General features: G+C 50.9%; 19 pseudogenes; all 19 read right to left on the bottom strand.

The window, feature by feature from the left end:
- Positions 1-164: 164 nt before the first annotated feature.
- Positions 165-284, bottom strand: LOC130333247 (5S ribosomal RNA; annotated as a pseudogene).
- Positions 285-1364: 1080 nt separating this feature from the next.
- On the bottom strand, positions 1365-1484 carry LOC130319881 (5S ribosomal RNA; annotated as a pseudogene).
- A 3690-nt stretch (positions 1485-5174) lies between these two features.
- LOC130353066 (5S ribosomal RNA) lies at positions 5175-5294 on the bottom strand (annotated as a pseudogene).
- A 272-nt stretch (positions 5295-5566) lies between these two features.
- Positions 5567-5686, bottom strand: LOC130315094 (5S ribosomal RNA; annotated as a pseudogene).
- A 2272-nt stretch (positions 5687-7958) lies between these two features.
- LOC130353049 (5S ribosomal RNA) lies at positions 7959-8078 on the bottom strand (annotated as a pseudogene).
- Positions 8079-9371: 1293 nt separating this feature from the next.
- Positions 9372-9491, bottom strand: LOC130321559 (5S ribosomal RNA; annotated as a pseudogene).
- A 2682-nt stretch (positions 9492-12173) lies between these two features.
- On the bottom strand, positions 12174-12293 carry LOC130352330 (5S ribosomal RNA; annotated as a pseudogene).
- A 272-nt stretch (positions 12294-12565) lies between these two features.
- LOC130352862 (5S ribosomal RNA) lies at positions 12566-12685 on the bottom strand (annotated as a pseudogene).
- A 276-nt stretch (positions 12686-12961) lies between these two features.
- Positions 12962-13081, bottom strand: LOC130322807 (5S ribosomal RNA; annotated as a pseudogene).
- Positions 13082-13959: 878 nt separating this feature from the next.
- On the bottom strand, positions 13960-14079 carry LOC130352608 (5S ribosomal RNA; annotated as a pseudogene).
- Positions 14080-14363: 284 nt separating this feature from the next.
- Positions 14364-14483, bottom strand: LOC130350242 (5S ribosomal RNA; annotated as a pseudogene).
- A 5452-nt stretch (positions 14484-19935) lies between these two features.
- Positions 19936-20055, bottom strand: LOC130352128 (5S ribosomal RNA; annotated as a pseudogene).
- A 272-nt stretch (positions 20056-20327) lies between these two features.
- LOC130319892 (5S ribosomal RNA) lies at positions 20328-20447 on the bottom strand (annotated as a pseudogene).
- Positions 20448-20926: 479 nt separating this feature from the next.
- On the bottom strand, positions 20927-21046 carry LOC130331020 (5S ribosomal RNA; annotated as a pseudogene).
- A 250-nt stretch (positions 21047-21296) lies between these two features.
- On the bottom strand, positions 21297-21416 carry LOC130352093 (5S ribosomal RNA; annotated as a pseudogene).
- Positions 21417-22479: 1063 nt separating this feature from the next.
- Positions 22480-22599, bottom strand: LOC130316476 (5S ribosomal RNA; annotated as a pseudogene).
- Positions 22600-22871: 272 nt separating this feature from the next.
- LOC130336058 (5S ribosomal RNA) lies at positions 22872-22991 on the bottom strand (annotated as a pseudogene).
- Positions 22992-23073: 82 nt separating this feature from the next.
- LOC130353036 (5S ribosomal RNA) lies at positions 23074-23193 on the bottom strand (annotated as a pseudogene).
- Positions 23194-23483: 290 nt separating this feature from the next.
- On the bottom strand, positions 23484-23603 carry LOC130329790 (5S ribosomal RNA; annotated as a pseudogene).
- Positions 23604-25162: the final 1559 nt, after the last annotated feature.

The following is a 25162-nucleotide window of genomic DNA, read 5'->3' on the forward strand; positions in this document are numbered from 1 at the left end:
CAGTCTCCCATGCCCGTACTTGCCGGGCAGCAGTCTGCGATCTGACAAGAACAGGCATATTCAGCTTAGGATAGCCGTAGACGGCTTCACATCCTGTATACTGTGGATTTAAGCATCAATAAATCCTTTTCGGAATCGGAGCGGAAGGCGGCTACAGAGCAAAATGTCAACAACACCTGGGATTCCCAGCCAGTCTCCTATGCTGGTACCTACCGGGCCCTAAGCTGGGTAGCAGTCTGCGATCTGACGAGAGCAGGCGCGTTCAGCTTAGGATGGCCGTTGACAGCTTCACGCACTTTATACTGTGCATTTAAGCATCAATAAATCCTTTTCCGAATCGGAGCGGAAGGCGGCAAAAGATTAAAATGTCAACTGCACCCGGGATTCCCAGCCAGTCTCCCATGCTGGTACATACCAGGCCCTAAGCTGGGTAGAAGTCTGCGATCTGACGAGAGCAGGCACGTTCAGCTTAGGATGGCCGTTGACAGCTTCTTGCCCTTTATACTGTGCATTTAAGCATCAATAAATCCTTTTCCGAATCGGAGCGGAAGGCGGCAACAGATTAAAATGTCAACTGCACCCGGGATTCCCAGCCAGTCTCCCATGCTGGTACTTACCAGGCCCTAAGCTGGGTATGAGTCTGCGATCTGACGAGAGCAGGCGCATTCAGCTTAGGATGGCCGTTGACACGTTCACACTTTGTATACTGTGCATTTAAGCATCAATAAATCCTTTTCGGAATCGGAACAGAAGGCGGCAACAGAGCAAAATGTCAACGGCAGCCGGGATTCCCAGCCAGTGTCCCATGCCGGTACTTACCGGGCCCTAAGATCTGTACCAGTCTGCGATCTGACGAGAGCAGGCGCGTTAAGCTTAGGATGGCCGTTGACAGCTTCACACCTTGTATACTGTGGATTTAAGCATCAATAAATTCTTTTCGGAATCGGAGCGGAAGGCAGCAATAGAGCAAAATGTCAATGGCAACCGGTATTCCCAGCCAGGCTCCCATGCCAGAACTTACCGGGCCCTAAGCTGGGTAGCAGTCTGCAATCTGACGAGAGCAGGCGCGTTCAGCTTAGGATTGCCATTGACAGCTTCATGCTTTTTATACTGTGCATTTAAGCATCAATAAATCCTTTTCGGAATCGGAGAGGAAGGCGGTAACAGAGCAAAATGTCAATAGTACCTTGGATTGCCAGCCAGTCTCCCATGCCCGTACTTGCCGGGCAGCAGTCTGCGATCTGACAAGAACAGGCACATTCAGCTTAGGATAGCCGTAGACGGCTTCACACCCTGTATACTGTGGATTTAAGCATCAATAAATCCTTTTCGGAATCGGAGCGGAAGGCGGCTACAGAGCAAAATGTCAACAACACCTGGGATTCCCAGCCAGTCTCCCATGCTGGTACTTACCGGGCCCTAAGCTGGGTAGCAGTCTGCGATCTGACGAGAGCAGGCGCGTTCAGCTTAGGATGGCCGTTGACAGCTTCACGCCCTTTATACTGTGCATTTAAGCATCAATAAATCCTTTTCCGAATCGGAGCGGAAGGCAGCAACAGATTAAAATGCCAACTGCACCCGGGAATCCCAGCCAGTCTCCCATGCTGGTACTTACCAGGCCCTAAGCTGGGTAGCAGTCTGCGATCTGACGAGAGCAGGCGCGTTCAGCTTAGGATGGCCGTTGACAGCTTCACACTTTGTATACTGTGCATTTAAGCATCAATAAATCCTTTTCGGAACCGGAACTGAAGGCGGCATAAGAGCAAAATGTCAACCGGGATTCCCAGCCAGTCTCCCATGCCAGTACTTACCGGGCCCTAAGCTGCTTAGCAGTCTGCGATGTGACAAGAGCAGGCGTGTTCAGCTTAGGATGGCCATTGACAGCTTCGTGCTTTTTATACTGCGCATTTAAGCATCAATAAATCCTTTTTCGGAATCGGAGCGGAAGGCGGCAACAGAGCAAAATGTCAACGGCAGCCGAGATTCCCAGCCAGTGTCCCATGCCAGTACTTACCAGGCCCTAAGCTGGGTAGCAGTCTGCGATCTGACGAGAGCAGGCGCGTTCAGCTTAGGATGGCCATTGACAGCTTCATGATTTTTATACTGTGCATTTAAGCATCAATAAATCCTTTTCGGAATCGGAACGGAAGGCGGCAACAGAGCAAAATGTCAACGACACCCGGGATTCCCAGCCAGTCTCCCCTGCTGGTACTTACCAGGCCCTAAGCTGGATAGCAGTCTGCGATCTGACGAGTGGAGGCACGTTCAGCTTAGGATGGCCGTTGACAGCTTCTCGCCCTTTATACTGTGCATTTAAGCATCAATAAATCCTTTTCGGAATCGGAAACGGAAGGCGGCAACAGAGCAAAATGTCAACGGCAGCCGGGATTCCCAGCCAGTGTCCCATGCCGGTACTTACCGGGCCCTAAGATCTGTACCAGTCTGCGATCTGACGAGAGCAGGCGCGTTAAGCTTAGGATGGCCGTTGACAGCTTCACACTGTGTATACTGTGGATTTAAGCATCAATAAATAATTTTCGGAATCGGAGCAGAAACAGAGCAAAATGTCAACTGCACCCGGGATTCCCAGCCAGTCTCCCATGCTGGTACTTATCATGCCCGAAGCTGGGTAGCAGTCTGCGATCTGACGAGAGCAGGCGCATTCAGCTTAGGATGGCCGTAGACATCTTCACACCCTGTATACTGTGGATTTAAGCATCAATAAATCCTTTTCGGAATCGGAGCGTAAGGCGGCAACAGAGCAAAAGGTCAACGACACCTGGGATTCCCAGCCAGTCTCCCATGCTGGTACTTACCGGGCCCTAAGCTGGGTAGCAGTCTGCGATCTGACGAGAGCAGGCACGTTCAGCTTAGGATGCCCGTTGACAGTTTCTCGCCCTTTATACTGTGCATTTAAGCATCAATAAATCCTTTTCGGAATCGGAAACGGAAGGCGGCAACAGAGCAAAATGTCAACGGCAGCCGGGATTCCCAGCCAGTGTCCCATGCCGGTACTTACCGGGCCCAAAGATCTGTACCAGTCTGCGATCTGACAAGAGCAGGCGCGTTAAGCTTCGGATGGCCGTCGACAGCTTCACACCTTGTATACTGTGGATTTAAGCATCAATAAATTATTTTCGGAATCGGAGCGGAAGGCAGCAATAGAGCAAAATGTCAACCGCACCCGGGATTCCCAGCCAGTCTCCCATGCCAGTACTTACCGGGCCCTAAGCTGGGTAGCAGTCTGCGATCTGACGAGAGCAGGCACGTTCAGCTTAGGACAGCCATTGACAGCTTCATGCTTTTTATACTGTGCATTTAAGCATCAATAAATCCTTTTCGGAATCGGAGAGGAAGGCGGCAACAGAGCAAAATGTCAATAGCACCTTGGATTGCCAGCCAGTCTCCCATGCCCGTACTTGCCGGGCAGCAGTCTGCGATCTGACAAGAACAGGCACATTCAGCTTAGGATAGCCGTAGACGGCTTCACACCCTGTATACTGTGGATTTAAGCATCAATAAATCCTTTTCGGAATCGGAGCGGAAGGCGGCTACAGAGCAAAATGTCAACAACACCTGGGATTCCCAGCCAGTATCCCATGCTGGTACCTACCGGGCCCTAAGCTGGGTAGCAGTCTGCGATCTGACGAGAGCAGGCGCGTTCAGCTTAGGATGGCCGTTGACAGCTTCACGCCCTTTATACTGTGCATTTAAGCATCAATAAATCCTTTTCCGAATCGGAGCGGAAGGCGGCAACAGATTAAAATGTCAACTGCACCCGGGATTCCCAGCCAGTCTCCCATGCTGGTACTTACCAGGCCCTAAGCTGGGTATCAGTCTGCGATCTGACGAGAGCAGGCGCATTCAGCTTAGGATGGCCGTTGACACGTTCACACTTTGTATACTGTGCATTTAAGCATCAATAAATCCTTTTCGGAATCGGAACGGAAGGCGGCAACAGAGCAAAATGTCAACGGCAGCCGGGATTCCCAGCCAGTGTCCCATGCCGGTACTTACCGGGCCCTAAGATCTGTACCAGTCTGCGATCTGACGAGAGCAGGCGCGTTAAGCTTAGGATGGCCGTTGACAGCTTCACACCTTGTATACTGTGGATTTAAGCATCAATAAATTCTTTTCGGAATCGGAGCTGAAGGCAGCAATAGAGCAAAATGTCAATGGCAACCGGTATTCCCAGCCAGTCTCCCATGCCAGTACTTACCGGGCCCTAAGCTGGGTAGCAGTCTGCAATCTGACGAGAGCAGGCGCGTTCAGCTTAGGATGGCCATTGACAGCTTCATGCTTTTTATACTGTGCATTTAAGCATCAATAAATCCTTTTCGGAATCGGAACGGAAGGCGGCAACAGAGCAAAATGTCAACTGCACCCGGGATTCCCAGCCAGTCTCCCATGCTGGTACTTACCAGGCCCTAAGCTGGGTAGAAGTCTGCGATCTGACGAGAGCAGGCGCGTTCAGCTTAGGATGGCCATTGACAGCTTCACACTTTGTATACTGTGGATTTAAGCATCAATAAATAATTTTCGGACTCGTAGCAGAAACAGAGCAAAATGTCAACTCCACCCGGGATTCCCAGCCAGTCTCCCATGCTGGTACTTACCAGGCCCGAAGCTGGGTAGCAGTCTGCGATCTCACGAGAACAGGCGCATTCAGCTTAGGATGGCCGTAGACATCGTCACACCCTGTATACTGTGGATTTAAGCATCAATAAATCCTTTTCGGAATCGGAGCGTAAGGCGGCAACAGAGCAAAATGTCAACGACACCTGGGATTCCCAGCCAGTCTCCCATGCTGGTACTTTCCGAGCCCTAAGCTGGGTAGCAGTCTGCGATCTGACGAGAGCAGGCACGTTCAGCTTAGGATGGCCGTTGACAGCTTCTTGCCCTTTATACTGTGCATTTAAGCATCAATAAATCCTTTTCGGAATCGGAAAAGGAAGGCGGCAACAGAGCAAAATGTCAACGGCAGCCGGGATTCCGAGCCAGTGTCCCATGCCGGTACTTACCGGGCCCTAAGATCTGTACCAGTCTGCGATCTGACAAGAGCAGGCGTGTTAAGCTTAGGATGGCCGTCGACAGCTTCACACCTTGTATACTGTGGATTTAAGCATCAATAAATTCTTTTCGGAATCGGAGCGGAAAGCAGCAATAGAGCAAAAAGTCAACGGCACCCGGGATTCCCAGCCAGTCTCCCATGCTGGTACTTACCGGGCCCTAAGCTGGGTAGCAGTCTGCGATCTGACGAGAGCAGGCGCGTTCAGCTTAGGATGGCCATTGACAGCTTCAAGCTTTTTATACTGTGCATTTAAGCATCAATAAATCCTTTTCGGAATCGGAGAGGAAGGCGGCAACAGAGCAAAATGTCAATAGCACCTTGGATTGCCAGCCAGTCTCCCATGCCCGTACTTGCCGGGCAGCAGTCTGCGATCTGACAAGAACAGGCACATTCAGCTTAGGATAGCCGTAGACGGCTTCACACCCTGTATACTGTGGATTTAAGCATCAATAAATCCTTTTCGGAATCGGAGCGGAAGGCGGCTACAGAGCAAAATGTCAACAACACCTGGGATTCCCAGCCAGTCTCCCATGCTAGTACTTACCGGGCCCTAAGCTGGGTAGCAGTCTGCGATCTGACGAGAGCAGGCGCGTTCAGCTTAGGATGGCCGTTGACAGCTTCACACCTTGTATACTGTGGATTTAAGCATCAATAAATTCTTTTCGGAATCGGAGCGGAAGGCAGCAATAGAGCAAAATGTCAATGGCAACCGGTATTCCCAGCCAGTGTCCCATGCCGGTACTTACCGGGCCCTAAGATCTGTACCAGTCTGCGATCTGACGAGAGCAGGTGCGTTCAGCTTAGGATGGCCATTGACAGCTTCATTCTTTTTATACTGTGCATTTAAGCATCAATAAATCCTTTTCGGAATCGGAACGGAAGGCGGCAACAGAGCAAAATGTCAACTGCACCCAGATTCCCAGCCAGTCTCCCATGCCGGTACTTACTGGGCCCTAAGCTGGGTAGCGGTCTACGATCTGACGAGAGCAGGCGCGTTCAGCTTAGGATGGCCGTTGACATCTTCATGCTTTGTGTATTGTGGATTTAAGCATCAATAAATATTTTTATTAATCGGAGAGGAAGGCGGCAACAGAGCAAAATGTCAATGGCACCTTGTATTGCCAGCCAGTCTCCCATGCCGGTAACTGCCAGGCAGCAGTCTGTGATCTGAGGAGAGCAGGCACGTTCAGGCTTAGGATGGCCGTTGACAGCTTCACACCCTGTGTACTGTGGATTTAAGCATCAATAAATCCTTTTCCGAATCGGAGCGGAAGGCGGCAACAGATTAAAATGTCAACTGCACCCGGGATTCCCAGCCAGTCTCCCATGCTGGTACTTACCAGGCCCTAAGCTGGGTAGAAGTCTGCGATCTGACGAGAGCAGGCGCGTTCAGCTTAGGATGGCCGTTGACAGCTTCACACTTTGTGTACTGTGGATTTAAGCATCAATAAATAATTTTCGGAATCGGAGCAGAAACAGAGCAAAATGTCAACTGCACCCGGGATTCCCAGCCAGTCTCCCATGCTGGTACTTACCAGGCCCGAAGCTGGGAAGCAGTCTGCGATCTGACGAGAGCAGGCGCGTTCAGCTTAGGATGGCCATTGAAAGCTTCTTGCTTTTTATACTGTGCATTTAAGCATCAATAAATCCTTTTCGGAATCGGAGAGGAAGGCGGCAACAGAGCAAAATGTCAATAGCACCTTGGATTGCCAGCCAGTCTACCATGCCCGTACTTGCCGGGCAGCAGTCTGCGATCTGACAAGAACAGGCACATTCAGCTTAGGATAGCCGTAGACGGCTTCACACCCTGTATATTGTGGATTTAAGCATCAATAAATCCGTTTCGGAATCGGAGCAAAATGTCTACAGAGCTACAGAGCAAAATGTCAACAACACCTGAGATTCCCAGCCAGTCTCCCATGCTGGTACTTACCGGGCCCTAAGCTGGGTAAAAGTCTGCGATCTGACAAGAACAGGCACATTCAGCTTAGGATAGCCGTAGACGGCTTCACACCCTGTATACTGTGGATTTAAGCATCAATAAATCCTTTTCCAAATCGGAGCGGAAGGCGGCTACAGAGCAAAATGTCAACAACACCTGGGATTCCCAGCCAGTCTCCCATGCTGGTACTTACCGGGCCCTAAGCTGGGTAGCAGTCTGCGATCTGACGAGAGCAGGCGCGTTTAGCTTAGGAAGGCCGTTGACAGCTTCACACTTTGTATACTGTGGATTTAAGCATCAATAAATAATTTTCGGAATCGGAGCAGAAACAGAGCAAAATGTCAACTGCACCCGGGATTCCCAGCCAGTCTCCCATGCTGGTACTTAACGGGCCCTAAGCTGGGTAGCAGTCTGCGATCTGACGAGGGCAGGCGCGTTCAGCTTAGGATGGCCGTTGACAGCTTCACGCCCTTTATACTGTGCATTTAAGCATCAATAAATCCTTTTCCGAATCGGAGCGGAAGGCGGCAACAGATTAAAGTGTCAACTGCACCCGGGATTCCCAGCCAGTTTCCAATGCTGGTACCTACCAGGCCCTAAGCTGGGAAGCAGTCTGCGATCTGACGAGAGCAGGCGCGTTCAGCTTAGGATGGCCGTTGACAGCTTCACACTTTGTATACTGTGCATTTAATCATCAATAAATCCTTTTCGGAATCGGAACGGAAGGCGGCAACAGGGCAAAATGTCAACGGCAACCGGGATTCCCAGCCAGTGTCCCATGCCGGTACTTACCGGGCCCTTAGATCTGTACCAGTCTGCGATCTGATGAGAGCAGGCGCGTTCAGCTTAGGATGGCCGTTGACAGCTTCTCGCCCTTTATACTGTGCATTTAGGCATCAATAAATCCTTTTCGGAATCGGAACGGAAGGCGGCAACAGAGCAAAATGTCAACGGCAGCCGGGATTCCCAGCCAGTCTCCCATGCCAGTACTTACCGGGCCCTAAGCTGGGTAGCAGTCTGCGATCTGACGAGAGCAGGCACGTTCAGCTTAGGATGGCCGTTGACATCTTCATGCCTTGTATACTGTGGATTTAAGCATCAATAAATATTTTTTTTAATCGGAGAGGAAGGCTGCAACAGATCAAAATGTCAATAGCACCTTGGATTGCCAGCCAGTCTCCCATGCCCGTATTTGCCGGGCAGCAGTCTGCGATCTGACAAGAACAGGCGCATTCAGCTTAGGATAGCCGTAGACGGTTTCACACCCTGTATATTGTGGATTTAAGCATCAATAAATCCTTTTCGGAATCGGAGCAAAATGTCTACAGAGCTACAGAGCAAAATGTGAACAACACCTGAGATTCCCAGCCAGTCTCCCATGCTGGTACTTACCGGGCCCTAACCTGGGTAGCAGTCTGCGATCTGACGAGAGCAGGCGCGTTCAGCTTAGGATGGCTGTTAACAGCTTCATGCCCTTTATACTGTGCATTTTAGCATCAATAAATACTTTTCCGAATCGGAGCGGAAGGCGGCAACAGATTAAAATGTCAACTGCACCCGGGATTCCCAGCCAGTCTCCCATGCTGGTTCTTACCAGGCCCTAAGCTGGGTAGCAGTCTGCGATCTGCTGAGAGCAGGCACGTTCAGCTTAGGATGGCCGTTGACAGCTTCACATTTTGTATACTATGCATTTAAGCATCAATAAATCCTTTTCGGAATCGGAACGGAAGGCGGCAACAGAGCAAAATGTCAACGGCAGCCGGGATTCCCAGCCAGTCTCCCATGCTGGTACTTACCGGGCCCTAAGCTGGGTAGCAGTCTGCGATCGGACGAGAGGAGGCGCATACAGCTAAGGATGGCTGTTGACAGCTTCTCGCCCTTTATACTGTGCATTTAAGCATCAATAAATCCTTTTCGGAATTGGAACGGAACGGAAGGCGGCAACAGAGCAAAATGTCAACGGCAGCCGGGATTCCCAGCCAGTGTCCCATGCCGGTACTTACCGGGCCCTAAGATCTGTACCAGTCTGCGATCTGACGAGAACAGGCGCATTCAGCTTAGGATGGCCGTAGACATCTTCACACCCTGTATACTGTGGATTTAAGCATCAATAAATCCTTTTCGGAATCGGAGCGTAAGGCGGCAACAGAGCAAAATGTCAACGGCAGCCGGGATTCCCAGCCAGTGTCCCATGCCGGTACTTACCGGGCCCTAAGATCTGTACCAGTCTGCGATCTGACGAGAGCAGGCGCGTTAAGCTTAGGATGGCCGTCGACAGCTTCACACCTTGTATACTGTGGATTTAAGCATCAATAAATTCTTTTCGGAATCGAAGCGGAGGGCAGCAATAGAGCAAAATGTCAACGGCACCTGGGATTCCCAGTCAGTCTCCCATGCCAGTACTTACCGGGCCCTAAGCTGGGTAGCAGTCTGCGATCTGACGAGAGCAGGCGCGTTCAGCTTAGGATGGTCGTTGACAGCTTCTCGCTCTTTATACTGTGCATTTAAGCATCAATAAATCCTTTTCGGAATCGGAACGGAAGGCGGCAACAGAGCAAAATGTCAACGGCAGCCGGGATTCCCAGCCAGTGTCTCATGCCGGTACTTACCGGGCCCTAAAATCTGTACCAGTCTGCGATCTGACGAGAGCAGGCGAGTTAAGCTTAGGATGGCCGTCGACAGCTTCACACCTTGTATACTGTGGATTTAAGCATCAATAAATTATTTTCGGAATCCGAGCGGAAGGCAGCAATAGAGCAAAATGTCAAAAGCACCCAGGATTCCCAGCCAGTCTCCCATGCCAGTACTTACCGGGCCCTAAGCTGGGTAGCAGTCTGCGATCTGCTGAGAGCAGGCGCGTTCAGCTTAGGATGGCCGTTGACAGCTTCACATTTTGTATACTGTGCATTTAAGCATCAATAAATCCTTTTCGGAATAGAAACGGAAGGCGGCAACAGAGCAAAATGTCAACGGCAGCCGGGATTCCCAGCCAGTCTCCCATGCTGGTACTTACCGGGCCCTAAGCTGGGTAGCAGTCTGCGATCTGACGAGAGCAGGCCCGTTCAGCTTAGGATGGCCGTTGACAGCTTCTCGCCCTTTATACTGTGCATTTAAGCATCAATAAATCTTTTCGGAATCGGAACGGAAGGCGGCAACAGAGCAAAATGACAACGGCAGCCGGGATTCCCAGCCAGTCTCCCATGCTGGTACTTACCGGGCCCTAAGCTGGGTAGCAGTCTGCGATCTGACGAGAGCAGGCGCGTTCAGCTTAGGATGGCCGTTGACAGCTTCCTCGCCCTTTATACTGTGCATTTAAGCATCAATAAATCCTTTTCGGAATCGGAACGGAAGGCGGCAACAGAGCAAAATGTCAACGGCAGCCGGGATTCCCAGCCAGTGTCCCATGCCGGTACTTACCGGGCCCTAAGATCTGTACCAGTCTGCGATCTGACGAGAACAGGCGCATTCAGCTTAGGATGGCCGTAGACATCTTCACACCCTGTATACTGTGGATTTAAGCATCAATAAATCCTTTTCGGAATCGGAGCGTAAGGCGGCAACAGAGCAAAATGTCAATGACACCTGGGATTCTCTGCCAGTCTCCCATGCTGGTACTTAACGGGCCCTAAGCTGGGTAGCAGTCTGCGATCTGACGAGAGCAGGCGCGTTCAGCTTAGGATGGCCGTTGACAGCTTCACACTTTGTATACTGTGGATTTAAGCATCAATAAATAATTTTCGGAATCGGAGCAGAAACAGAGCAAAATGTCAACTGCACCCGGGATTCCCAGCCAGTCTCCCATGCTGGTACTTACCAGGCCCGAAGCTGGGAAGCAGTCTGCGATCTGACGAGAACAGGCGCATTCAGCTTAGGATGGCCGTAGACATCTTCACACCCTGTATACTGTGCATTTAAGCATCAATAAATCCTTTTCAGAATCGGAACGGAAGGCGGCAACAGAGCAAAATGTCAACTGCACCCGGGATTCCCAGCCAGTGTCCCATGCCGGTACTTACCGGGCCCTAAGATCTGTACCAGTCTGCGATCTGACGAGAGCTGGCGCGTTAAGCTTAGGATGGCCGTCGACAGCTTCACACCTTGTATCCTGTGGATTTAAGCATCAATAAATTATTTTCGGAATCGGAGCGGAAGGCAGCAATAGAGCAAAATGTCAACGGCACCTGGGATTCCCAGCCAGTCTCCCCTGCCAGTACTTACCGGGCCCTAAGCTGGGTAGCAGTCTGCGATCTGACGAGAGCAGGCGCGTTCAGCTTACGATGGCCATTGACAGCTTCATGCTTTTTATACTGTGCATTTAAGCATCAATAAATCCTTTTCGGAATCGGAGAGGAAGGCGGCAACAGAGCAAAATGTCAATAGCACCTTGGATTGCCAGCCAGTCTCCCATGCCCGTACTTGCCAGGCAGCAGTCTGCGATCTGACAAGAACAGGCACATTCAGCTTAGGATAGCCGTAGACGGCTTCACACCCTGTATACTGTGGATTTAAGCATCAATAAATCATTTTCGGAATCGAAGCGAAAGGCGGCTACAGAGCAAAAAGTGAACACCACCTGGGATTCCCAGCCAGTCTCCCATGCTGGTACTTAACGGGCCCTAAGCTGGGTAGCAGTCTGCGATCTGACGAGAGCAGGCGCGATCAGCTTAGGATGGCCGTTGACAGCTTCACACTTTGTATACTGTGGATTTAAGCATCAATAAATAATTTTCGGAATCGTAGCAGAAACAGAGCAAAATGTCAACTGCACCCGGGATTCCCAGCCAGTCTCCCATGCTGGTACTTACCAGGCCCGAAGCTGGGAAGCAGTCTGCGATCTGACGAGAACAGGCGCATTCAGCTTAGGATGGCCGTAGACATCTTCACACCCTGTATACTGTGGATTTAAGCATCAATAAATCCTTTTCGGAATCGGAGCGTAAGGCGGCAACAGAGCAAAATGTCAACGGCAGCCGGGATTCCCAGCCAGTGTCCCATGCCGGTACTTACCGGGACCTAAGATCTGTACCAGTCTGCGATCTGACAAGAGCAGGCGCGTTAAGCTTAGGATGGCCGTCGACAGCTTCACACCTTGTATACTGTGGATTTAAGCATCAATAAATTATTTTCGGAATCGGAGCGGAGGGCAGCAATAGAGCAAAATGTCAACGGCACCTGGGATTCCCAGCCAGTCTCCCATGCCAGTACTTACCACGCCCTAAGCTGGGTAGCAGTCTGCGATCTGACGAGAGCAGGCGCGTTCAGCTTAGGATGGCCATTGACAGCTTCATGCTTTTTATACTGTGCATTTAAGCATCAATAAATCCTTTTCGGAATCGGAGAGGAAGGCGGTAACAAAGCAAGATGTCAATAGTTCCTTGGATTGCCAGCCAGTCTCCCATGCCCGTACTTGCCGGGCAGCAGTCTGCGATCTGACAAGAACAGGCACATTCAGCTTAGGATAGCCGTAGACGGCTTCACACCCTGTATACTGTGGATTTAAGCATCAATAAATCCTTTTCGGAATCGAAGCGGAAGGCGGCTACAGAGCAAATTGTCAACAACACCTGGGATTCCCAGCCAGTCTCCCATGCTGATACTTACCGGGCCCTAAGCTGGGTAGCAGTCTGCGATCTGACGAGAGCAGGCGCGTTCAGCTTAGGATGGCCGTTGACAGCTTCCCACTTTGTATACTGTGGATTTAAGCATCAATAAATAATTTTCGGAATCGGAGCAGAAACATAGCAAAATGTCAACGGCAGCCGGGATTCCAGCCAGTCTCCCATGCTGGTACTTACCAGGCCCGAAGCTGGGTAGCAGTCTGCGATCTGCCGAGAACAGGCGCATTCAGCTTAGGAAGGCCGTAGACGTCTTCACACCCTGTATACTGTGGATTTAAGCATCAATAAATCCTTTTCGGAATCGGAGCGGAAGGCGGCAACAGAACAAAATGTCAACGACACCTGGGATTCCCAGCCAGTCTCCCATTCTGGTACTTACCGGGCCCTAAGCTGGGTAGCAGTCTGCGATCTGACGAGAGCAGGCACGTTCAGCTTAGGATGGCCGTTGACAGCTTCTCGCCCTTTATACTGTGCATTTAAGCATCAATAAATCCTTTTCGGAATCGGAACGGAAGGCGGCAACAGAGCAAAATGTCAACGGCAGCCGTGATTCCCAGCCAGTGTCTCATGCCGGTACTTACCGGGCCCTAAGATCTGTACCAGTCTGCGATCTGACGAGAGCAGGCGCGTTAAGCTTAGGATGGCCGTCGACAGCTTCACACCTTGTATACTGTGGATTTAAGCATCAATAAATTCTTTTCGGAATCGGAGCGGAAGGCAGCAATAGAGCAAAATGTCAACAGCACCCGGGATTCCCAGCCAGTCTCCCATGCCAGTACTTACCGGGCCCTAAGCTGTGTAGCAGTCTGCGATCGGACAAGTGCAGGCGCGTTCAGCTTAGGATGGCCATTGACAGCTTAATGCTTTTTTATACTGTGCATTTAAGCATCAATAAATCCTTTTCGGAATCGGAGAGGAAGGCGGCAACAGAGCAAAATGTCAATAGCACCTTGGATTGCCAGCCAGTCTCTCATGCCCGTACTTGCCGGGCAGCAGTCTGCGATCTGACAAGAACAGGCACATTCAGCTTAGGATAGCCGTAGACGGCTTCACACCCTGTATACTGTGGATTTAAGCATCAATAAATCCTTTTCGGAATCGGAGCGGAAGGCGGCTACAGAGCAAAATATCAACAACACCTGGGATTCCCAGCCAGTCTCCCATGCTGGTACTTACCGGGCCTAGGCTGGGTAGCGGTCTGCGATCTGACGAGAGCAGGCGCGTTCAGCTTAGGATGGCCGTTGACAGCTTCGCGCCCTTTATACTGTGCATTTAAGCATCAATAAATAATTTTCCGAATCGGAGCGTAAGGCGGCAACAGAGCAAAATGTCAACTGCACCCGGGATTCCCAGCCAGTCTCCCATGCTGGTACTTACCGGGCCCTAAGCTGGGTAGCAGTCTGCGATCTGACGAGAGCAGGCGCGTTCAGCTTAGGATGGCCGTTGACAGCTTCTCGCCCTTTATACTGTGCATTTAAGCATCAATAAATCCTTTTCGGAATCGGAACGGAAGGCGGCAACAGAGCAAAATGTCAACGGCAGCCGGGATTCCCAGCCAGTGTCCCATGCCGGTACTTACCGGGCCCTAAGATCTGTACCAGTCTGCGATCTGACGAGAACAGGCGCATTTAGCTTAGGATGGCCGTAGACATCTTCACACCCTGTATACTGTGCATTTAAGCATCAATAAATCCTTTTCAGAATCGGAACGGAAGGCGGCAACAGATTAAAATGTCAACTGCACCCGGGATTCCCAGCCAGTCTCCCATGCTGGTACTTACCAGGCCCTAAGCTGGGTAGCAGTCTGCGATCTGACGAGAGCAGGCGCGTTCAGCTTAGGATGGCCGTTGACAGCTTCATATTTTGTATACTGTGCATTTAAGCATCAATAAATCCTTTTCGGAATCGAAACGGAAGGCGGCAACAGAGCAAAATGTCAACGGCAGCCGGGATTCCCTGCCAGTCTCCCATGCTGGTACTTACCGGGCCCTAAGCTGGGTAGCAGTCTGCGATCTGACGAGAGCAGGCGCGTTCAGCTTAGGATGGCCGTTGACAGCTTCTCGCCCTTTATACTGTGCATTTAAGCATCAATAAATCCTTTTCGTAATCGGAACGGAAGGCGGCAACAGAGCAAAATGTCAACGGCAGCCGGGATTCCCAGCCAGTGTCCCATGCCGGTACTTACCGGGCCCTAAGATCTGTACCAGTCTGCGATCTGACGAGAACAGGCGCATTCAGCTTAGGATGGCCGTAGACATCTTCACACCCTGTATACTGTGGATTTAAGCATCAATAAATCCTTTTCGGAATCGGAGCGTAAGGCGGCAACAGAGCAAAATGTCAATGACACCTGGGATTCCCAGCCAGTCTCCCATGCTGGTACTTAACGGGCCCTAAGCTGGGTAGCAGTCTGCGATCTGACGAGAGCAGGCGCGTTCAGCTTAGGATGGCCATTGACAGCTTCACACTTTGTATACTGTGGATTTAAGCATCAATAAATAATTTTCGGAATCGGAGCAGAAACAGAGCAAAATGTCAACTGCACCCGGGATTCCCAGCCAGTCTCCCATGCTGGTACTTACCAGGCCCGAAGCTGGGAAGCAGTCTGCGATCTGACGAGAACAGGCGCATTCAGCTTAGGATGGCTTGTAGACATCTTCACACCCTGTATACTGTGCATTTAAGCATCAATAAATCCTTTTCAGAATCGGAACGGAAGGCGGCAACAGAGCAAAATGTCAACGGCAGCCGGGATTCCCAGCCAGTGTCCCATGCCGGTACTTACCGGGCCCTAAGATCTGTACCAGTCTGCGATCTGACGAGAGCTGGCGCGTTAAGCTTAGGATGGCCGTCGACAGCTTCACACCTTGTATACTGTGGATTTAAGCATCAATAAATTATTTTCGGAATCGGAGCGGAAGGCAGCAATAGAGCAAAATGTCAACGGCACCTGGGATTCCCAGCCAGTCTCCCCTGCCAGTACTTACCGGGCCCTAAGCTGGGTAGCAGTCTGCGATCTGACGAGAGCAGGCGCGTTCAGCTTACGATGGCCATTGACAGCTTCATGCTTTTTATACTGTGCATTTAAGCATCAATAAATCCTTTTCGGAATCGGAGAGGAAGGCGGCAACAGAGCAAAATGTCAATAGCACCTTGGATTGCCAGCCAGTCTCCCATGCCCGTACTTGCCAGGCAGCAGTCTGCGATCTGACAAGAACAGGCACATTCAGCTTAGGATAGCCGTAGACGGCTTCACACCCTGTATACTGTGGATTTAAGCATCAATAAATCATTTTCGGAATCGAAGCGGAAGGCGGCTACAGAGCAAAAAGTGAACACCACCTGGGATTCCCAGCCAGTCTCCCATGCTGGTACTTAACGGGCCCTAAGCTGGGTAGCAGTCTGTGATCTGACGAGAGCAGGCGCGTTCAGCTTAGGATGGCCGTTGACAGCTTCACACTTTGTATACTGTGGATTTAAGCATCAATAAATAATTTTCGGAATCGGAGCAGAAACAGAGCAAAATGTCAACTGCACCCGGGATTCCCAGCCAGTCTCCCATGCTGGTACTTACCAGGCCCGAAGCTGGGAAGCAGTCTGCGATCTGACGAGAACAGGCGCATTCAGCTTAGGATGGCCGTAGACATCTTCACACCCTGTATACTGTGGATTTAAGCATCAATAAATCCTTTTCGGAATCGGAGCGTAAGGCGGCAACAGAGCAAAATGTCAACGGCAGCCGGGATTCCCAGCCAGTGTCCCATGCCGGTACTTACCGGGCCCTAAGTTCTGTACCAGTCTGCGATCTGACGAGAGCAGGCGCGTTAAGCTTAGGATGGCCGTCGACAGCTTCACACCTTGTATACTGTGGATTTAAGCATCAATAAATTCTTTTCGGAATCGAAGCGGAGGGCAGCAATAGAGCAAAATGTCAACGGCACCTGGGATTCCCAGCCAGTCTCCCATGCCAGTACTTACCGGGCCCTAAGTTGGGTAGCAGTCTGCGATCTGACGAGACCAGGCGCGTTCAGCTTAGGATGGCCGTTGACAGCATCTCGCCCTTTATACTGTGCATTTAAGCATCAATAAATCCTTTTCGGAATCGGAACGGAAGGCGGCAACAGAGCAAAATGTCAACGGCAGCCGTGATTCCCAGCCAGTGTCTCATGCCGGTACTTACCGGGCCCTAAAATCTGTACCAGTCTGCGATCTGACGAGAGCAGGCGAGTTAAGCTTAGGATGGCCGTCGACAGCTTCACACCTTGTATACTGTGGATTTAAGCATCAATAAATTCTTTTCGGAATCGGAGCGGAAGGCAGCAATAGAGCAAAATTTCAACAGCACCCAGGATTCCCAGCCAGTCTCCCATACCAGTACTTACCGGGCCCTAAGCTGGGTAGCAGTCTGCGATCGGACGAGTGCAGGCGCGTTCAGCTTAGGATGGCCATTGACAGCTTCATGCTTTTTATACTGTGCATTTAAGCATCAATAAATCCTTTTCGGAATCGGAGAGGAAGGCGGCAACAGAGCAAAATGTCAATAGCACCTTGGATTGCCAGCCAGTCTCCCATGCCCGTACTTGCCGGGCAGCAGTCTGCGATCTGACAAGAACAGGCACATTCAGCTTAGGATAGCCGTAGACGGCTTCACACCCTGTATACTGTGGATTTAAGCATCAATAAATCCTTTTCGGAATCGGAGCGGAAGGCGGCAACAGAGCAAAATGTCAACAACACCTGGGATTCCCAGCCAGTCTCCCATGCTGGTACTTACTAAGCTGGGTAGCAGTCTGCGATCTGACGAGAGCAGGCGCGTTCAGCTTAGGATGGCCGTTGACAGCTTCATGCCCTTTATACTGTGCATTTAAGCATCAATAAATAATTTTCAGAATCGGAGCGGAAGGCGGCAACAGAGCAAAATGTCAACTGCACCCGGGATTCCCAGCCAGTGTCCCATGCCGGTACCTACCGGGCCCTAAGATCTGTACCAGTCTGCGATCTGACGAGAGCAGGCGCGTTAAGCTTAGGATGGCCGTTGACAGCTTCACACTTTGTATACTGTGGATTTAAGCATCAATAAATAATTTTCGGAATCGGAGCAGAAACAGAGCAAAATGTCAACTGCACCCGGGATTCCCAGCCAGTCTCCCATGCTGGTACTTACCAGGCCCGAAGCTGGGAAGCAGTCTGCGATCTGACGAGAACAGGCGCATTCAGCTTAGGATGGCTGTAGACATCTTCACACCCTGTATACTGTGGATTTAAGCATCAATAAATCCTTTTCGGAATCGGAGCGTAAGGCAGCAACAGAGCAAAATGTCAACGGCAGCCGGGATTCCCAGCCAGTGTCCCATGCCGGTACTTACCGGGCCCTAAGATCTGTACCAGTCTGCGATCTGACGAGAGCAGGCGCGTTAAGCTTAGGATGGCCGTCGACAGCTTCACACCTTGTATACTGTGGATTTAAGCATCAATAAATTCTTTTAGGAATCGGAGCGGAGGGCAGCAATAGAGCAAAATGTCAACGGCACCTGGGATTCCCAGCCAGTCTCCCATGCCAGTACTTACCGCGCCCTAAGCTGGGTAGCAGTCTGCGATCTGACGAGAGCAGGCGCGTTCAGCTTAGGATGGCCATTGACAGCTTCATGCTTTTTATACTGTGCATTTAAGCATCAATAAATCCTTTTCGGAATCGGAGAGGAAGGCGGCAACAGAGCAAAATGTCAATAGTTCCTTGGATTGCCAGCCAGTCTCCCATGCCCGTACTTGCCGGGCAGCAGTCTGCGATCTGACAAGAACAGGCACATTCAGCTTAGGATAGCCGTAGACGGCTTCACACCCTGTGTACTGTGGATTTAAGCATCAATAAATCCTTTTCGGAATCGAAACTGAAGGCGGCTACAGAGCAAATTGTCAACAACACCTGGGATTCCCAGCCAGTCTCCCATTCTGGTACTTAGCGGGCCCTAAGCTGGGTAGCAGTCTGCGATCTGACGAGAGCAGGCACGTTCAGCTTAGGATGGCCGTTGACAGCTTCTTGCCCTTTATACTGTGCATTTAAGCATCAATAAATCCTTTTCGGAATCGGAACGGAAGGCGGCAACAGAGCAAAATGTCAACGGCAGCCGGGATTCCCAGCCAGTGTCTCATGCCGGTACTTACCGGGCCCTAAGATCTGTACCAGTCTGCGATCTGACGAGAGCAGGCGCGTTAAGCTTAGGATGGCCGTCGACAGCTTCACACCTTGTGTACTGTGGATCTAAGCATCAATAAATTCTTTTCGGAATCGGAGCGGAAGGCAGCAATAGAGCAAAATGTCAACAGCACCCGGGATTCCCAGCCAGTCTCCCATGCCAGTACTTACCGGGCCCTAAGCTGTGTAGCAGTCTGCGATCGGACAAGTGCAGGCGTGTTCAGCTTAGGATGGCCATTGACAGCTTAATGCTTTTTTATACTGTGCATTTAAGCATCAATAAATCCTTTTCGGAATCGGAGAGGAAGGCGGCAACAGAGCAAAATGTCAATAGCACCTTGGATTGCCAGCCAGTCTCTCATGCCCGTACTTGCCGGGCAGCAGTCTGCGATCTGACAAGAACAGGCACATTCAGCTTAGGATAGCCGTAGACGGCTTCACACCCTGTATACTGTGGATTTAAGCATCAATAAATCCTTTTCGGAATCGGAGCGGAAGGCGGCTACAGAGCAAAATGTCAACAACACCTGGGATTCCCAGCCAGTCTCCCATGCTGGTACTTACCGGGCCTAAGCTGGGTAGCGGTCTGCGATCTGACAAGAGCAGGCGTGTTCAGCTTAGGATGGCCGTTGACAGCTTCGCGCCCTTTATACTGTGCATTTAAGCATCAATAAATAATTTTCCGAATCGGAGCGGAAGGCGGCAACAGAGCAAAATGTCAACTGCACCCGGGATTCCCAGCCAGTCTCCCATGCTGGTACTTACCGGGCCCTAAGCTGAGTAGCAGTCTGCGATCTGACGAGAGCAGGCGCGTTCAGCTTAGGAAGGCCGTTGACAGCTTCACACTTTGTATACTGTGTATACTGTGGATGCATTTAAGCATCAATAAATCCTTTTCGGAATCGGAAACGGAAACGGAAACGGAAGGCGGCAACAGAGCAAAATGTCAACGGCAGCCGGGATTCCCAGCCAGTGTCCCATTCCGGTACTTACCGGGCCCTAAGATCTGTACCAGTCTGCGATCTGACAAGAGCAGGCGCGTTAAGCTTAGGATGGCCGTCGACAGCTTCACACCTTGTATACTGTGGATTTAAGCATCAATAAAGCAAAATGTCAACGGCACCCGGGATTCCCAGCCAGTCTCCCATGCCAGTACTTACCGGGCCCTAAGCTAGGTAGCAGTCTGCGATCTGACGAGAGCAGGCACGTTCAGCTTAGGATGGCCGTTGACAGCTTCTTGCCCTTTATACTGTGCATTTAAGCATCAATAAATCCTTTTCGGAATCGGAGAGGTAGGCGGCAACAGAGCAAAATGTCAATAGCACCTTGGATTGCTAGCCAGTCTCCCATGCCGGTACTTGCCGGGCAGCAGTCTGCGATCTGACAAGAACAGGCACATTCAGCTTAGGATAGCCGTAGACGGCTTCACACCCTGTGTACTGTGGATTTAAGCATCAATAAATCATTTTCGGAATCGGAGCGGAAGGCGGCTACAGAGCAAAATGTCAACAACACCTGGGATTCCCAGCCAGTCTCCCATGCTGGTACTTACCGGGCCCTAAGCTGGGTAGCAGTCTGCGATCTGACGAGAGCAGGCGCGTTCAGCTTAGGATGGCCGTTGACAGCTTCACACTTTGTATACTGTGCATTTAAGCATCAATAAATAATTTTCGGAATCGGAGCAGAAACATAGCAAAATGTCAACAGCAGCAGGGATTCCCAGCCAGTCTCCCATGCTGGTACTTACCAGGCACGAAGATGGGTAGCAGTCTGCGATCTGACGAGAACAGGCGCATTCAGCTTAGGATGGCCGTAGACATCTTTACACCTTGTATACTGTGGATTTAAGCATCAATAAATCCTTTTCGGAATCGGCGCGGAAGGCGGCAACAGAACAAAATGTCAACGACACCTGGGATTCCCAGCCAGTCTCCCATGCTTGTACTTACCAGGCCCTAAGCTGGGTAGCAGTCTGCGATCTGACGAGAGCAGGCGCGTTCAGCTTAGGATGGCCGTAGACATCTTTACACCCTGTATACTGTGGATTTAAGCATCAATAAATCCTTTTCGGAATCGAAGCGGAAGGCGGCTACAGAGCAAAATGTCAACAATACCTGGGATTCCCAGCCAGTCTCCCATGCTGGTACTTACCGGGCCCTAAGCTGGTTAGCAGTCTGCGATCTGACGAGAACAGGCACGTTCAGCTTAGGATGGCCGTTGACAGCTTTTCAACCTTTATACTGTGCATTTAAGCATCAATAAATCCTTTTCGGGATCGGAACGGAAGGCGGCAACAGAGCAAAATGTCAACGGCAGGCGGGATTCCCAGCCAGTGTCCCATGCCGGTACTTACCGGGCCCTAAGATTTGTACCAGTCTGCGATCTGACGAGAGCAGGCGCGTTAAGCTTAGGATGGCCGTCGACAGCTTCACACCTTGTATACTGTGGATTTAAGCATCAATAAAGCAAAATTGTCAACGGCACCCGGGATTCCCAGCCAGGCTCCCATGCTGGTACTTACCAGGCCCGAAGCTGGGTAGCAGTCTGCGATCTGACGAGAACAGGCGCATTCAGCTTAGGATGGCCGTTGACAGCTTCACGCCCTTTATACTGTGCATTTAAGCATCAATAAATCCTTTTCGGAATCGGAGCGGAAGGCGGCTACAGAGCAAAATGTCAACAACACCTGGGATTCCCAGCCAGTCTCCCATGCTGGTACTTACCGGGCCCTAAGCTGGGTAGCAGTCTGCAATCTGACGAGAGCAGGCGAGTTCAGCTTAGGATGGCCGTTGACATCTTCATGCCTTGTATATTGTGGATTTAAGCATCAATAAATATTTTTATTAATCGGAGAGGAAGGCGGCAACAGAGCAAAATGTCAATGGCACCTTGGATTGCCAGTCAGTCTCCCATGCCGGTAACTGCCGGGCAGCAGTCTGCGATCTGAGGAGAGCAGGCACGTTTAGGCTTAGGATGGCCGTTGACAGCTTCACACCCTGTATATTGTGGATTTAAGTATCAATAAATCCTTTTCCGAATCGGAGCAGAAGGTGGCAACAGATTAAAATGTCAACTGCACCCGGGATTCCCAGCCAGTCTCCCATGCTGGTACTTACCGGGCCCTAAGCTGGGTTGCAGTCTGCGATCTGACGAGAGCAGGCGCGTTCAGCTTAGGATGGCCGTTGACAGCTTCACACTTTGTATACTGTGGATTTAAGCATCAATAAATAATTTTCGGAATCGGAGCAAAATGTCAACGGCAGCCGGGATTCCCAGCCAGTCTCCCATGCTGGTACTTACCAGGCCCGAAGCTGGGTAGCAGTCTGCGATCTGACGAGAACAGGCGCATTCAGCTTAGGATGGCCATAGACATCTTCACACCCTGTATACTGTGGATTTAAGCATCAATAAATCATTTTCGGAATCGGAGCGGAAGGCCGCAACAGAACAGAATGTCAACGACACCTGGGATTCCCAGCCAGTGTCTCATGCCGGTACTTACCGGGCCCTAAGATCTGTACCAGTCTGCGATCTGACGAGAGCAGGCGCGTTAAGCTTAGGATGGCCGTCGACAGCTTCACACCTTGTATACTGTGGATTTAAGCATCAATAAATTATTTTCGGAATCGGAGCGGAAGGCAGCAATAGAGCAAAATGTCAATGGCACCCGGGATTCCCAGCCAGTCTCCCATGCCAGTACTTACCGGGCCCTAAGCTGGGTAGCAGTCTGCGATCTGACGAGAGCAGGCGCGTTCAGCTTAGGATGGCCATTGACAGCTTCATGCTTTTTATACTGTGCATTTAAGCATCAATAAATCCTATTCGGAATCGGAGAGGAAGGCGGCAACAGAGCAAAATGTCAATAGCACCTTGGATTGCCAGCCAGTCTCCCATGCCCGTACTTGCCGGGCAGCAGTCTGCGATCTGACAAGAACAGGCACATTCAGCTTAGGATAGCCGCAGACGGCTTCACACCCTGTATACTGTGGATTTAAGCATCAATAAATCCTTTTCGGAATCGGAGCGGAAGGCGGCTACAGAGCAAAATGTCAACAACACCTGGGATTCCCAGCCAGTCTCCCATGCTGGTACTTACCGGGCCCTAAGCTGAGTAGCAGTCTGCGATCTGACGAGAGCAGGCACGTTCAGCTTAGGATGGCCGTTGACAGCTTCACGCCCTTTATACTGTGCATTTAAGCATCAATAAATCATTTTCTGAATCGGAGCGGAAGGTGGCAACAGAGCAAAATGTCAACTGCACCCGGGATTCCCAGCCAGTCTCCCATGCCGGTACTTACCGGGCCCTAAGCTGGGTAGCAGTCTGCGATCTGACGAGAGCAGGCGCGTTCAGCTTAGGATGGCCGTTGACATCTTCACGCCTTGTATATTGTGGATTTAAGCATCATTAAATCCTTTTCGGAATCGGAGCAAAATGTCTACAGAGCTACAGAGCAAAATGTCAACAACACCTGAGATTCCCAGCCAGTCTCCCATGCTGGTACTTACCGGGCCCTAAGCTGGGTAGCAGTCTGCGATCTGACGAGAGCAGGCGCGTTCAGCTTAGGATGTCCGTTAACAGCTTCACGCCCTTTATACTGTGCATTTAAGCATCAATAAATCCTTTTCCGAATCGGAGCGGAAGGCGGCAACAGATTAAAATGTCAACTGCACCTGGGATTCCCAGCCAGTCTCCCATGCTGGTACTTACCAGGCCCTAAGCTGGGTAGCAGTCTGCGATCTGACGAGAGCAGGCGCGTTCAGCTTAGGATGGCCGTTGACAGCTTCACACTTTGTATACTGTGCATTTAAGCATCAATAAATCCTTTTCGGAATCGGAACGGAAGGCAGCAATAGAGCAAAATGTCAACGGCAGCCGGGATTCCCAGCCAGTGTCCCATGCCGGTACTTACCGGGCTCTAAGATCTGTACCAGTCTGCGATCTGACGAGAGCAGGCGCGTTAAGCTTAGGATGGCAGTCGACAGCTTCACACCTTGTATACTGTCGATTTAAGCATCAATAAATTATTTTCGGAATCGGAGCGGAAGGCAGCAATAGAGCAAAATGTCAACCGGGATTCCCAGCCAGTCTCCCATGCCAGTACTTACCGGGCCCTAAGCTGGGTAGCAGTCTGCGATCTGATGAGAGCAGGCGCGTTCAGCTTAGGATGGCCATTGACAGCTTCATGCTTTTTATACTGTGCATTTAAGCATCAATAAATCCTTTTCGGAATCGGAAAGGAAGGCGGCAACAAAGCAAAATGTCAACTGCACCCGGGATTCCCAGCCAGTCTCCCATGCCGGTACTTATTGGGCCCTAAGCTGGGTAGCAGTCTGCGATCTGACGAGAGCAGGCGCGTTCAGCTTAGGATGGCCGTTGACATCTTCACACCTTGTATATTGTGGATTTAAGCATCAATAAATATTTTTTTAATCGGAAAGGAAGGCGGCAATAGAGCAAAATGTCAATGGCACCTTGGATTGCCAGCCAGTCTCTCATGACGGTAACTGCCGGGCAGCAGTCTGCGATCTGAGGAGAGCAGGCACGTTCAGGCTTAGGATGGCCGTTGACAGCGTCACACCCTGTATATTGTGGATTTAAGCATCAATAAATCCTTTTCGAAATCGGAACGGAAGGCGGCAACAGAGCATAATGTCAACTGCACCCGGGATTCCCAGCCAGTCTCCCATGCCGGTACTTACTGGGCCCTAAGCTGGGTAGCAGTCTGCGATCTGACGAGAGCAGGCGCGTTCAGCTTAGGATGGCCATTGACAGCTTCATGATTTTTATACTGTGCATTTAAGCATCAATAAATCCTTTTCGGAATCGGAACGGAAGGCGGCAACAGAGCAAAATGTCATCTGCACCCGGGATTCCCAGCCAGTCTCCCATGCCGGTACTTACTGGGCCCTAAGCTGGGTAGCAGTCTGCGATCTGACGAGAGCAGGCGAGTTCAGCTTAGGATGGCCATTGACAGCTTCATGCTTTTTATACTGTGCATTTAAGCATCAATAAATATTTTTATTAATCGAAGTGGAAGGCGGCAACAGAGCAAAATGTCAATGGCACCTTGGATTGCCAGCCAGTCTCCCATGCCGGTAACTGCTGGGCAGCAGTCTGCGATCTGAGGAGAGCAGGCACGTTCAGGCGTAGGATGGCCGTTGACAGCTTCACACCCTGTGTTTTCTGGATTTAAGCATCAATAAATCCTTTTCCGAATCGGAGCAGAAGGCGGCAACAGATTAAAATTTCAACTGCACCCGGGATTCCCAGCCAGTCTCCCATGCCGTTACTTACCGGGCCCTAAGCTGGGTAGCAGTCTGCGATCTGACGAGAGCAG

Source organism: Hyla sarda, chromosome 1 (assembly GCF_029499605.1).
Source record: "Hyla sarda isolate aHylSar1 chromosome 1, aHylSar1.hap1, whole genome shotgun sequence".
In the NCBI taxonomy this organism is placed as follows: domain Eukaryota; kingdom Metazoa; phylum Chordata; class Amphibia; order Anura; family Hylidae; genus Hyla; species Hyla sarda.